This window comes from Actinia tenebrosa, unplaced genomic scaffold, assembly GCF_029948245.1.
Source record: "Actinia tenebrosa isolate PJP-AT-01 unplaced genomic scaffold, QUT_ActTen_1.0 PGA_scaffold3__52_contigs__length_22856419, whole genome shotgun sequence".
Lineage (NCBI taxonomy): Eukaryota > Metazoa > Cnidaria > Anthozoa > Actiniaria > Actiniidae > Actinia > Actinia tenebrosa.
In genome coordinates, this window is record NW_028292580.1 from 22,226,664 (window position 1) to 22,239,880 (window position 13,217).

The following is a 13,217-nucleotide window of genomic DNA, read 5'->3' on the forward strand; positions in this document are numbered from 1 at the left end:
GGAGAAACTCATATTGATGATTCAATTTTCCATTCCTAATGACTTAAATCCAGAGCCTGTTTTTGAACCTTGAGGTAAATAATCACGTTGGTGGTTCTATTTACCATTACCAGTGACCTATATTTTCCGGTCCTAGTGATCAACCTTGGGGAACCCCAAGTTGATTATTCTACTTTCCATTCCCAGTGACCGAAACTCCCGGTCCTAGTGATAAACCTTGGGTAACCCCTTTTTTTGGTCCTATTACCAATTCAATTCCCAGCGACCTAAATCCCGGTCCTAGTGAAGAACCCTCAGTTGGTGGTTCTATTTACCATTACCAGCGACCTATATTTTCCGGTCCTAGTGATGAACCTTGGGTAACCCCTTTTTTTTGGTCCTATTACCAATTCAATTCCCAGCAACCTAAATCCCGGTCCTAGTGAAGAACCCTCAGTTGGTGGTTCTATTTACCATTACCAGCGACCTATATTTTCCGGTCCTAGTGATGAACCTTGGGTAACCCCATTTTTTTGGTCCTATTACCAATTCAATTCCCAGCGACCTAAATCCCGGTCCTAGTGAAGAGCCCTCAGTTGGTGGTTCTATTTACCATTACCAGCGAACTATATTTTCCGGTCCTAGTGATGAACCTTGGGTAACCCCATTTTTTTGGTCCTATTACCAATTCCCAGCAACCTAAATCCCGGTCCTAGTGAAGAACTCTCAGTTGGTGTTCTATTTACTATTCCGAGTGACCTAAATCTCTGTCCTAGTAATGAACCTTGGGAAACCCCATGTTGGCTATTCTATTTTCCATTGCAAGTGACCTAAAACCCGGCCCTAGTAATGAACTTTGGGGAATCCCAATTTGGTGATTCTCTTTTGAACTGTCGAATCTCTTATCTTAGTGACTTACGCTTACGGGACAACAGAGGTGAGAGGCGGCGAATTAGCAACGCATGTGTTATTGTACTAATGAGCATGTGCGATTAGATCAAGACCGACAATATGAAGTTCAGGTTCAATATGTCAAATAGCCAAAGTTTCTCAGACCCTGCGGAATTAACTCAAGGTGTCAATCAAACATTACGAAATCTAAACCGAAATCAACACGTCACTGACTATATCAGATTTATTCCATTATTAACCTCTGTACAAGTAATTTGCGCTATTTATTCTGTTAGTTCGATTAACAATACGTACTAGATATTTTCACGAAAACCGACCATCAAAAAGTCCGCCATCCCTTAATCAGTGTCAAAACAAAAAATATTATTAACTCTATAGTCCTATCATTTTAGGTTCTTATGTGCCATCCTATTTCCACCAATTACTGTAAAACATACTGTATTTCCTGATTCTAGCTTCATCTTATTAAATAGATCGGGCTGTTTTTTTGATGTCTTGGTTCAGAGATTTATCTCCCGCACACTATAGAAAACAAGTAATATGTATTGCAAATTAATAGCTTTGAGATTCACGTATTATCTTTTAATAATTCGCTTTCTCATGTCTTTCTTTTCTCTTCGTTTTTTTTTTTTTTTTTTTTTTTTTTTTTTTTTTTTTTTTTCCTCTATATTTTCAACTTAATCTACAAATAAGCTAAATTTCTTCGTCTTTGATTTCTTGTCTAAATGTAAGACTTTTTGGTAACTCAGTGTTGTCTCTACGTATTTTGACTGATGAGCCATGCCATTAAGCGAGCCACTTTTTACAGCCCCGATAAGTCCTTGTTTTCTGCCTTCAAACTACTGTTCATACATCCCGAAAAGCTATATAGTGTTTGACCATAGTTAGAAAGCCGAAAAAAATACTTTGTGTATCAAAGATATCTATCAAAATGCAGTGAACTCTCGAAGATTTGTAGTAAATTTCTTAGCAAATTATCGGAAGCTCGACCCGATAGTCTCGTTTTGATGCTACGTTCATGACAATACCGCTGGTTTGTTGGGGTGGCGTGCTCAACTACGATAACAACTATTAGATCTCCAGCATTCCCACGGTGATCAGGACTAAGAAGTTTTAATTAGAATATGTTAAGAGGAAATTTTTTCCCAATAATGAGCAATAATGGCAAAAAGCGCCAAAAACTAGGCTTTCGTATGAGTTTTGATCCCAATTTTCGTTTTGGGTTAACACTCAAACTTTTTTTAAACAATTATATAAAACTGATGTACTATGATGAAATGCCTGTTTGAAGTATTTTCAATTGTACTAAGATGTTTTATTGCATATGTGTTAGGATGTTGCTTTGTTAGGCTTTTTTATAGAAAATATATGGGAAATAAGTTAATAAAGGCCTAAACCTCATTTTCGATTTTGCTTTGGGTTAACACTTTGATTCCACTTTATTTCATCGGTCATCTCCAGTTCCAAACAAATTAAACTTTCTAAATAACAAGATTTTAGCCTTGTTCAACAGCCTTTCTTCAAGAAAATAGTTTTTGGCGCTCACTGCTTGAATGCGAAAAAAATTCTGTCTTAATAAATTTAGTCAAGCAATCTTGAAACAAGATTAAGCTTTTAAGAGTAAAGCTAATCAATCTAGGCCTATCAAGTAGATAAATAAATAAAGTAAAATGATAAAATGAAATAAAGTAAGATAACATAAATAATGAATAACGTGTCAAAATGTGTCTAGAAATATTTGGCTATTTTATTTCTGATTGTATGTATCCTGCCAAGAATTATTGATATGATTAGTAGGGATAAGAAAATGTATAGATGAATCCATTTAAGGTCTTCCGCAATTACAATAGACACTGAAAACTACTAAGTAGATGTATTTTAATCTTAGGACAAAAAATGAAAACATTAGAAACAAAGAATTGTAAGGCTGCGTTCATAATGTATGGCAGAGGTGGGGGCAGGTGAAATTTAGGGGGGATCGGAAAATTTTTACCAGTAAAACGGGGGGGGGGGGGGGGGGGGGGGGTTGTAAATGTTTTCAGAGAATTGTGGGGCTTCAAAATTTTTAGAAGAAGCTACGAGAGATAGCCCAGGGGGAATAGTTATTTTTTGGGCGACTTCAAGGGGAGGTCTTAAGAATTTTTTTGTCATCTAAAGATTTCACCTGACCCCCACTTCCTCTCTGCCATACATTATGAACGCAGCCTAATAGTGTTAGGAATTAAGAATTAAGGAATTTGAACAATCTTTTGAAACCCTTCACCATGAAACTACAATTGCATGCATTGTGTTTAGCCGATGTGTAGACTTTATTTGCTTTCTGATTATCACTCTAGTCTTTGAACCAAAATATTCTCTTTTCTACATTTTCCTTTCGTGTCAGCCTTTATCTTTCCCTTTTTGGTTCTTCTTTTTCTTTCTCTCTCTCTTTCCGTATTTCATTTCATTTTGCTTATTTTCTTCTTTCCAAAGATCATTGTAGACTTTTTAATAATATCAACACTGCTGTTACTATTGAATCAACTGTACTGCAAAAGCAATGAGGAGCTACGAAAATTTTTATCGAAATCAAATCGTCAATTATTTTTTTGAAGATGTCATCATTTTCTTCACCGGACACCAACCGCCACTGCTATACCCCTTTACCAACCAATTTATTTGCTTTGCCTTCTTATCCCTTCTCCCCAGCCTCCGCTATTCCAACTCATATGGCGCGAAACACTTCCTTTATCATTTGTTATGATAAAAAGATATTAGTATTACAATCGAAATTCCCTTCCTCGAAATATCAGCTGTATTATCAATTGATGCCCTATTCAAAACACAGCGGGCAATACTGTCTGCTACATGAAGCCTACATCTAATCCCAGTAATACTTTCTTAATCTAAGAAACAAAAACAAAAAAAACAAAAAAAAAAACACACACAGACTTTAATAATCATTTCAATCATTTTTTTTACTGGGAAAAAAGGTGTCAAGCATTGTGTTTTCAATGGAGCAGTCGGTGTTCCCCATGCTAACACACTTAAGATCATTCAGTTGCTATGACAATGAACAATAACTAGCATTTGATTGGCTAGTTTGTTTTATTCAAGAAGTCGAGTTTTCAGCTCAGGACATTCACTCAACATCTGACGACGTTTGGCAAATTGAACTGTTGTTTTGATCTTTTAGAGCGAGATCTACTGTTCTAGCACAAGTTGAAGGTCGACGGGATTAGCCAGACTACAGCGTCAGGTAAGTACACAGTAAAGACAATGTAAACCTTGAAACTCAGTTTCAATCGTATATCTAAAACTTTGGATTTTATTCGATGTTTTAATTTTGTCGGAAATTATTTTTTGGAATTCTGGCCTATTGCTTGACTGAGATAAGTTAACGTTATAAATATAGTTATTCTCCAGTATATATCCAGTTCATATTATTCACATAAATAATTCAAAGAATAGTAATGGAAATATAAGCATAAGAAAATGTGAACAGAGAGAGAGAAAAGGAAGAAGAAAGAAAAGAGAAAAAATTACTTATTACAAGTATATAAATCCACTTTAAAACAAGGAATTTTTTTTTTCTTCCTCTATAAACGTTGCTTATTTATGACAGGAAATAATTCTAAATTAAGGATTTGAATTTCAGAGTGAATATCTGCTCATTTATTTTCATCGTCTAAGTATTTTTTAAAGTGGAAAGAACTGATAAATAATATAAATAATATCTACTAACTTTGGCGCCTTTTTAATATAACGTTACCAAATTGAAAGCCACTTTTGTTCATTATTGATGGGACATTTATTCCATATTCCGCCAAAAATACTGTGTCGCTTCTTGTATCATGGTCTTCCATCGGCTCATTATTTTCCTTTCCAACTTAATATTTGATAAAGATCCAAAGTTTAGAGTTGAAAAAAAGGCAGTTTTGGCAGGTAATAAATTTTGTATTCTTAGACATCGTCATCTTTTTTTTTTTTTTTTTTTTTTTTTTTTTTTTTTTTTTTTTTTTTTGAGAGGAAGAGAGAGTATAATTGTTATATAAAGTGCGACTTCCCATGAAACACAGTTGTAGCGCAATTTTCTCAAAACATTAATTTTGATTCCTAATTTCAATTACCATCACTGTTTATCTGTTTGTCGCACGTATTGCACTTGACCAGGTAAATAAAATTTTGAATGGCATCAAAATTACTGCGGCTTTTTTAGATAAGATTTCTGCATCTCAGTAATGTCCGTATCATAGAGTGGGGTAGACATTTTGAAAAAGCAGCTAAATCGGCAATTAACACCGGCTGCTCACTAGGGTTCAAGACAAGTCGTCGTCTTTGCCTAGTTTATAATTGCTCTTCTCGATTAAACCATTCAATTCAATGATATAAAAAGTCAAGAGTGGTCACATTGGCTGTAATTTTTGGTTTTTTTTTTTTTTTTTTTTTTTTTTTTGATCCTTAATTTGCTTCCTCTCGAAAATCAAATTAGCCGACAAGCGCGAGGATATTGAAGACTAGACTGAAAATACGGATTTCGTGGTTTTTTTTTATGGGAAGGCATTTAATACTTCTGTGAACGGTATCCTGGTTCCAATGACCGACAGGAGCGAAGATAAAAAAGAATGATTTGAAAAAAGGCTTTGTATTCGAACAATTACTTCTGGAAGTCTGTTAAGATTCGTTAAGATATCAAGAGTAAACACTGCTACGTGATATAAAAATCTTAAAACAAGAAAAAAATATTTGACCTATTTTTCCTTTCCTTTCCTTTCCTTTCCTTTCCTTACCTTATCTTTCCTTTTGTTTTTTTTGTTTTTTTTTTTTGTTTTTGTTTGTTTCCTTTCCTCTCCTCTCCTCTCCTCTCCTCTCCTCTCCTCTCCTCTCCTCTCCTCTCCTCTCCTCTCCTCTCCTCTCCTCTCCTCTCCTCTCCTCTCCTCCTTTAAATCTTTCTCATAATTACTTTCTCTCCACGGCAAGAAATGAGTATGTAACACTAGGGAAAGCAAGTGGAGCGTGGGAATACCCAAAACGTCCTTCAATCCAAACTTCTAAGATGGCACCGATATGACATCGTGAACGCCACTACGAAGTTAAGCGAAAGCTAAGCGAAAGTGTATAGAATGAAACGATAGTAAAAGCAAAACTAATAGATTTGAATTTACTCGTTAAACCCCTGTTCCTTGCGTGGGAATAATGTATACTTTTTACTGGCTTGCTATTTGTTCATCGTCTCACACAGTCATTATATCACAGCTGTCCTTAGGTGCTCGTCGATTTGTCGTTGTAGTTTCAATGGCCCGCGATCCTCTCCCTACTCAGTGAGTGGGGTATGGCTTGGCAAAAACACCAACCTCGCGGCTTTCCTTTGCAACTGATTTGCCGTTCTCACTTATTTTCTCGTCATTATTCGGGAATACTGCTCGACACCTCAACTTACTGCACGTTTAAAATCTTAGGATTAAAGTAGATTATTTTGCAAAGCTCTCAATCTCCCTCATTTAATTAAAACATCGGATATCCTTCCTTTCTTTGACATTTGAGTTCTCTTCACTTGACTCTCAAGTGATTCTCTGATGTGATGGAAATGCGTTTTCGTGAAAATTGACTGCAATGAATCATTATGGAAAGTTCTTATAATCCCCCTATATAGGTTCCCTTCCATTCTATTAATTACATTGGAGTTCTTTTCCCTTGATTCACAATGATAAGCCGATGCGATGGGTTCAAAAGTCTGTCATTTTCATAACGCTTAATGATTATATAAGTAAACCAGTGGATATGGTAATCATAACTAGTTTTTCTTGTTTGGAAAAAGGAAATCGTTTGGCAGCCAGATTTTCCCCTGACCCAGATTTTCCCCTGACCTCAGTGTCCCCTCTCTTCCGCAAACAAAGGTTAATCCTTTTTTTTTTTTTTTTTTTTTTTTAATATCATTTTAAAGTTAATTTGAATGATGTTACTTCCAAAGGTCAATCAACATTTCATTCAGTACAGATCGGCCCACACACACTTAAAAACTCTCTCAATAAGTCTCAGAAAGATTCACGGCATCCTTTTTCCCCCTTTTTTGTTTTAGTTATGTGTAGGCCGATCTGCTGCAACGAATGAAAGGTTGATTGATTTACACACACTTAGAACTTCTCTCAAGCAGTCTCAGTAAGATTTTCAAACTACTTTTACAAGATTTGGATGGTTTCTATTTAAGTGCAAAGTACCTTTTTATTACCCACATTTTGAGTAATGGTCGAAATTCGTAAGTCGCTTGATGCATGCACTTGAATCAAATGTCATTAATCCTACTACGCCGGAAATAAGAAGGAAACGGGCTTCAATTAAAACGATGGTGAATTATATATCGTTGTTGTTGTATCATTGGTTCCTTTATTGTCTTTTTCGGTGTCGTTGTTGTTTTATAGCTTTGTTTGTTGTTTTTTGTGTTTTTTAGTTTTTGGGGCTTGTTTCGTTGTTTTTCGTAGTGGTTGTCTTTTGATCATGTTGTTATAGTTTAATAATTTTTGCTTTTTTGCTTACTTTTATTTCCCCTATTTTGTTTTGTTTAATTTTTGTTGTTGTAGTTGTTGTTGTCGTTATTGCTTCTTGTTTTTTGCTGTTTTTTTAGACTCCAGGCTTTAAATTTAATAATCTAAATTATTCATTTGCTACAATCTTTTTTATGTTTTCTGGGGAAAAATCTGTAGTTTTCGAGCAAACAAACTCGTATCTTTATATATATATTTTTTATTTATATTTATATATATTCATATTTATTTTATTGATTTATATATATTTATATTTTTGCGAAATCATATCTTCAAGGTATGTATTCTCCAAATTATGTGTTCAAATTCATTCAAAAATACCTCAAGACCGCTTCCGTAATTTTGGAAGTTCAATTTTTGTTTCTCGTAAACCCTTTTTTAATTTGCTCCCATTATCAACTCTTTTCCCCGGTACATAATCAATTTTAGTTCATGGTCAGATATTTTTTTCAGCAATTTTCCCGCCAACGTCCAACCACGTGACAAAAACTTGTTGACGGCCTCTATTATTTTTCTTAAAGCACAACTCCAAATATCAGCATTTTGAAAATAATATTCATTTCAATATCTATGCTTGCGATAATCTTAAAGAAAAGACGAATCAGGAGCTACAACATAGGTACGCCTATCGCCGCGGGATATGACAATCACCATTAGACTACTAAGAGCGAAAGCAAACGCACGCAGAAGATGATATCAAAAGATGCTATATCTTTATTCGCGAAATCTTCTCAGCTCCTAGACTCGACACAAGTGAGTATATATTCCTGGGTCTTCGTATTCGAAGGTTTTCTACTTGTTCTCTTGCTTTTTTCCCTCTGCAAAAAAAATAACACGCTAAATTGACTTCGTATTCAAACAGAGAGCCCCTGACGTGCCCTGACTTTGACCAGCCCTGAGGTTGTTTTAGGGTTTGTGATAAAATCGTTGTTTGAAATCTTTGAAGTAATCAACGTGATTCTACTCGATAAACGCCGAGGATTCATATCTATTAATGTTTTGATATCAGGTATTCCATATTATTCCTAATTGTCATAGCTGTATTTGTATCTTGGTTGCTTAGGTTTTATATCATTAGCGCATTGTGGTATGAACATTACTAATCTAAGTTCTTAAGTGTTTTTGAATTCATTGCCAGGAATAGCTTTAATTTACCATCGTCCACGAAGTCCAATTTACCGTAAATACCTGTTTTGAACGTTTATCCCGCAAAAAATCTATCTTATAATTTATGATATAAATAACTTCATTTTACACATCCCATTTACCTGCATGGTATTGCCAGTGGTACTTTACGTACCTTCGATAATGCATGTCAAAGTACTTATCTTCCCGTCATCGCTGTCCGTAACATAAAAACTCAGATCATTTGGAATAGAAAATTCCACTTAGCCGGATTTTGAAAATTTTTAGCTAAAAATAAAAACGACAATAACAGCTGACACTTTTTAAGTCGCAAATTTAAAAATTACATAACAACAGTATTTTGTGGACGTTTTTTTAACTTGCAGTGCTTTTGTATTCGTGTAATATATTGCCTTCATACTCGTAACACTCAAAAACAATTCTACAGCATTTTAAAGATCTCAATTCATTTGGAAATTCAGATTCTTCTTTTTTGATTTATTCATCAAATCGTTTCGTTTTTAGCATGAAGTTCTCAGTTAGTTTGTTATGCATGAAAACTTCATCTACACAGACTTGACTATTCAAACCAAAACACTTTCATATATCATATTTTATATTTTAAATACTACTGGAATTATTGATGTACTGTTTTATGTCATTTAAGGGATGTTTGGGATTTTTATGTTATCGTGATTACAGATGATCTTAGAGATATACATTAGAGTGATTGATCTGATGTAGCCTATAAACTTCCTCTCTCTTTGCAAAAAATACTACCGTATTTTATTTATTTTCCCTTTAATTTTCCCATTTAAAAATCTTTCTTTTTCGTTTTATTCTTATCTATGCTTTTCTCTTTTCTTTCCTTTCCCTTCTCTTTCCTTTTCCCTCCCTTCCCTTCCCTTCCATTTTTCTTTTTTCTTTTTCTTTAAATTTCATTTATTTGTTGTTGTTGTTGATGATTTGTTCGTTCCCTTTTTTGTTTTTCGTTTTAAGAGGTTTGATATTTATGGACTTACGACTCAGATCTAATTCAATGTAGAGGCATATTTAGTTCGCAGCTCAAAAAAATCTTTCATCGATGCCTGGGGTTCTCTCAAAATCCTCTTATTTTTCTCATGACAGCATTCAAACAAAATCTTTTACATGAATAGCTTCTATATCCTGTTCTTTCACAAGTTAAGTGTCGTCCAGATTTTCGAGTGTCGCGAGTGTCAATGTTAAGAACTGAGCTCGTGAAAACGCATCGTTGTTGTTGTTTTCTTCTTCTTCTTCTTCTTTTTTTTTTTTTTTTTTTTTTTTTTTTTTTTCTCCAGGCTGGTCGTTGGTGTTCATTAGAAGACTTATCTTCAATATTTTCCGTAGCTTACGAACCCATTACCGGAAACTAAACCAAACAAGCTAAAAAAAACATCAGTAGACCTCGTCGCAAATTAGTATTTTATTTTGGCTGATGTTCATTTCATTGATTTTCATTTGAGTCGATCTTTTTCCCAGTACGTTTGTCCTAATTGCGTAGAGGTTTTTCTTTAACTTTATGCAGACATTTCCCCCTTTTTACATCTTCCTTTCTCTTTTTTTCTATTTACCATTTTTCATTTTCTGTTTTCTTTCTTCTTATTTTCTTTTTTTACACAGAAAATTCCAAACTCCATAAGAAATATACCGTCACTTAATTTCAACTTAGAAAACAATCATCTAAAGAATATGGTTTTATGTGTGTGTGTTATTCAAGCAAAACCTTTCATCGCTTTAGTTTTCTTTAGTTCTTTAATTTGCTCTGAAGAAATTCGGTCTAGGATCTTAAGCTCTAGTCTATTTATCTTGGCTGTAATGTTTCTCCATTTCATATGTGTAATGTTTCTCCATTTCATATGTGTAATGTTTCTCCATTTCATATGTGTAATGTTTCTCCATTTCATATGTGTAATGTTTCTCCATTTCATATGTGTAATGTTTCTCCATTTCATATGTGTAATGTTTCTCCATTTCATATGTGTAATGTTTCTCTATTTCATATGTGTAATGTTTCTCCATTTCATATGTGTAATGTTTCTCCATTTCATATGTGTAATGTTTCTCCATTTCATATGTGTAATGTTTCTCCATTTCATATGTGTAATGTTTCTCCATTTCATATGTGTAATGTTTCTCCATTTCATATGTGTAATGTTTCTCCATTTCATATGTGTAATGTTTCTCCATTTCATATGTGTAATGTTTCTCCATTTCATATGTGTAATGTTTCTCCATTTCATATGTGTAATGTTTCTCCATTTCATATGTGTAATGTTTCTCCATTTCATATGTGTAATGTTTCTCCATTTCATATGTGTAATGTTTCTCCATTTCATATGTGTAATGTTTCCCCATTTCATATGTGTAATGTTTCTTCATTTCATATGTGTAATGTTTCTCCATTTCATATGTGTAATGTTTCTCCATTTCATATGTGTAATGTTTCTCCATTTCATATGTGTAATGTTTCTCCATTTCATATGTGTAATGTTTCTCCATTTCATATGTTTAATGTTTCTCTATTTCATATGTGTAATGTTTCTCTATTTCATATGTGTAATGTTTCTCCATTTCATATGTTTAATGTTTCTCCATTTCATATGTTTAATGTTTCTCCATTTCATATGTTTTCAGAATCAAAAAAATTGTGGGGCTATAGAATTCATTTTCATCCGTTTTATTAATAGATAAAGAAATAATGCTCACGGGAATGGCATATGCTCTATACAACTGTTGATATTTAATTAGCTAGTACAATTCTTATTGTTTGTATTCCATAGCTCGAGCTCAAGTCCTTTAAAAAAAATAACTGTTAAAATTTGATTCTACTAACAAAAAAAAAATAGATAAAAAATAATGCTCAAGGGAATTACATATGCACTATACAGCAGTTGTTATTCGGTTCGGCAGCTATTTTATTAGTGTTTACGAGTCATTCCAAAAATAACCAAGACTCAGCGACCAAGTCATTATCCTTGTTTATGTGTATCAAAAAGCTATTCGTTTTAAGGACTCTAAGATATAATTGACTGTATTGATTTCATATTGTGCGATTCTTAATATGTTTTGTGTGGGTGTTGGTGTTGATATGACTTCGAGTTTACTTCGTATTTGGATGACGGATGTTTATTGACCGACAGAACTGTTCCAAAACCAGGATCTTCAATGACTTATTCATTAATCAATGGTCCCTCTATTTTATAGTAATACATGTGATATTAAGCTTGATATTGCCATATACGTTTTTCTGTTTTTCCACGTTTAAAAAAACCTCTATTTTTATGCTTTTCTTAAGGCTTTGACTTTATCCACGGGTCCATTTATCTTTCTTAGATTTAACTGCCTTTGTCATGCTTTAAAAGTGTTTTTACTGAGCGACGTTTTCGGCTATGAAGAATTACAATTAAAGCTCCTATCCAAACGAGGTATTATTCTCAGCTGTTGTTAATGTTGTATAATATTGAAGTTACGAAAGTATAGAGAAATCCAGATGAAGAATTGCTAGCTCTTCTATAGTCTTCTCCGATTCATAAATTCAGATCAAAACAACTATTTTCCCTGTGACGTATTTCCAAAGTACGCGGAACCTAGGAACCTTGAAAAAACAAGTTTTCTTTATATATAATATATATTATATTTTTATTTTACTATTTTGCTGAAATTTCAAAAATAATAAAATCTATGGTAACTACTCTTTCTTCTGTTGCTATAATGCTGTTCTAATGAAAATAAATTGCTATATTGAGACATAGTAATATTCGAGTGGCCGTTGCTACCTATTTATTAGGAATGTCCAGATACACTATGACCTTCAAAACACATGGTCAATACTGTACATCGCCATGGCAATGGCGCCGTCCTTGCAAAGAATGCCTCGAAATATGATCATAATTTGAAAGAATATATAATGCGTGCGTTCAAATAAACACTTTATGACTATGATTAAACTGTATTATACCTATCAGTGGCATCAAAAAGAAATCATAGCTTTTTTTTTTTTTTTTTTTTTTTGACAACAATAAACTTATTTTTGTACGTTACAGTGAGCTAATGACCCTTTTTGAAGTGTCGATAGATTAATACGACATATTTCATAAGCACAAGATTTTAATCAAGGATACTACCATCAAGGAGTTGCACTAATGCAAAGCACTATTTAAGAATTTAAAGACTGCTAATGAGACTCCAAGTATATTCAATATACCGTCGATGTATATAAAAGGTATGACATTAAAACTGATCATTATGTTTGGGCAATACTGGCCACGCTTGTGCTTAGTGATAAATAACTCTTCTTCTTGAGGCTAGTGGCTGTGATAAAAGAGTTGATTATAAAAGGTTCAACAGCTGTTTTGTTTTGTTGTTGTTGTTGTTGTTGTTTTTGTTTGTTTGCTGTTTTTTGTTTGTTTTTTGTTTGTTTGTTTTTTGTTTGTTTGTTTGTTTTTTGTTTGTTTGTTTGTTTTTTGTTTGTTTGTTTGTTTTTCCTAGTTTTTTTGTTTGTTTTGTTTTGTTGGTGGTGTTTTTTTGTTTTTGTTTTTTTGTTTCTTTGCTTGTTTTTTGGTGTTTTTTCTTTTTGTTTTTTGTTTTTTGTTTGTCTGTTGTTTTTTTGTCCTTCCCTTTCATTTCTTTGCTATCCCTTTCCTTCAAATTTCCTCTAAT

General features: G+C 33.4%; 1 protein-coding gene across 4 annotated transcripts in view; it reads left to right on the plus strand.

The window, feature by feature from the left end:
* Nucleotides 1–13,217, plus strand: part of LOC116286540 (histamine H2 receptor-like) — a 49,348-nt gene that overhangs the window by 32,336 nt on the left and 3,795 nt on the right. For all 4 annotated transcript variants that reach the window (XM_031693092.2, XM_031693093.2, XM_031693096.2 and 1 more), the window contains one exon: nucleotides 4,067–4,129. The gene's annotated coding sequence lies outside the window, so the exon portion shown is untranslated. The remainder of the gene's footprint in view (nucleotides 1–4,066; nucleotides 4,130–13,217) is intronic.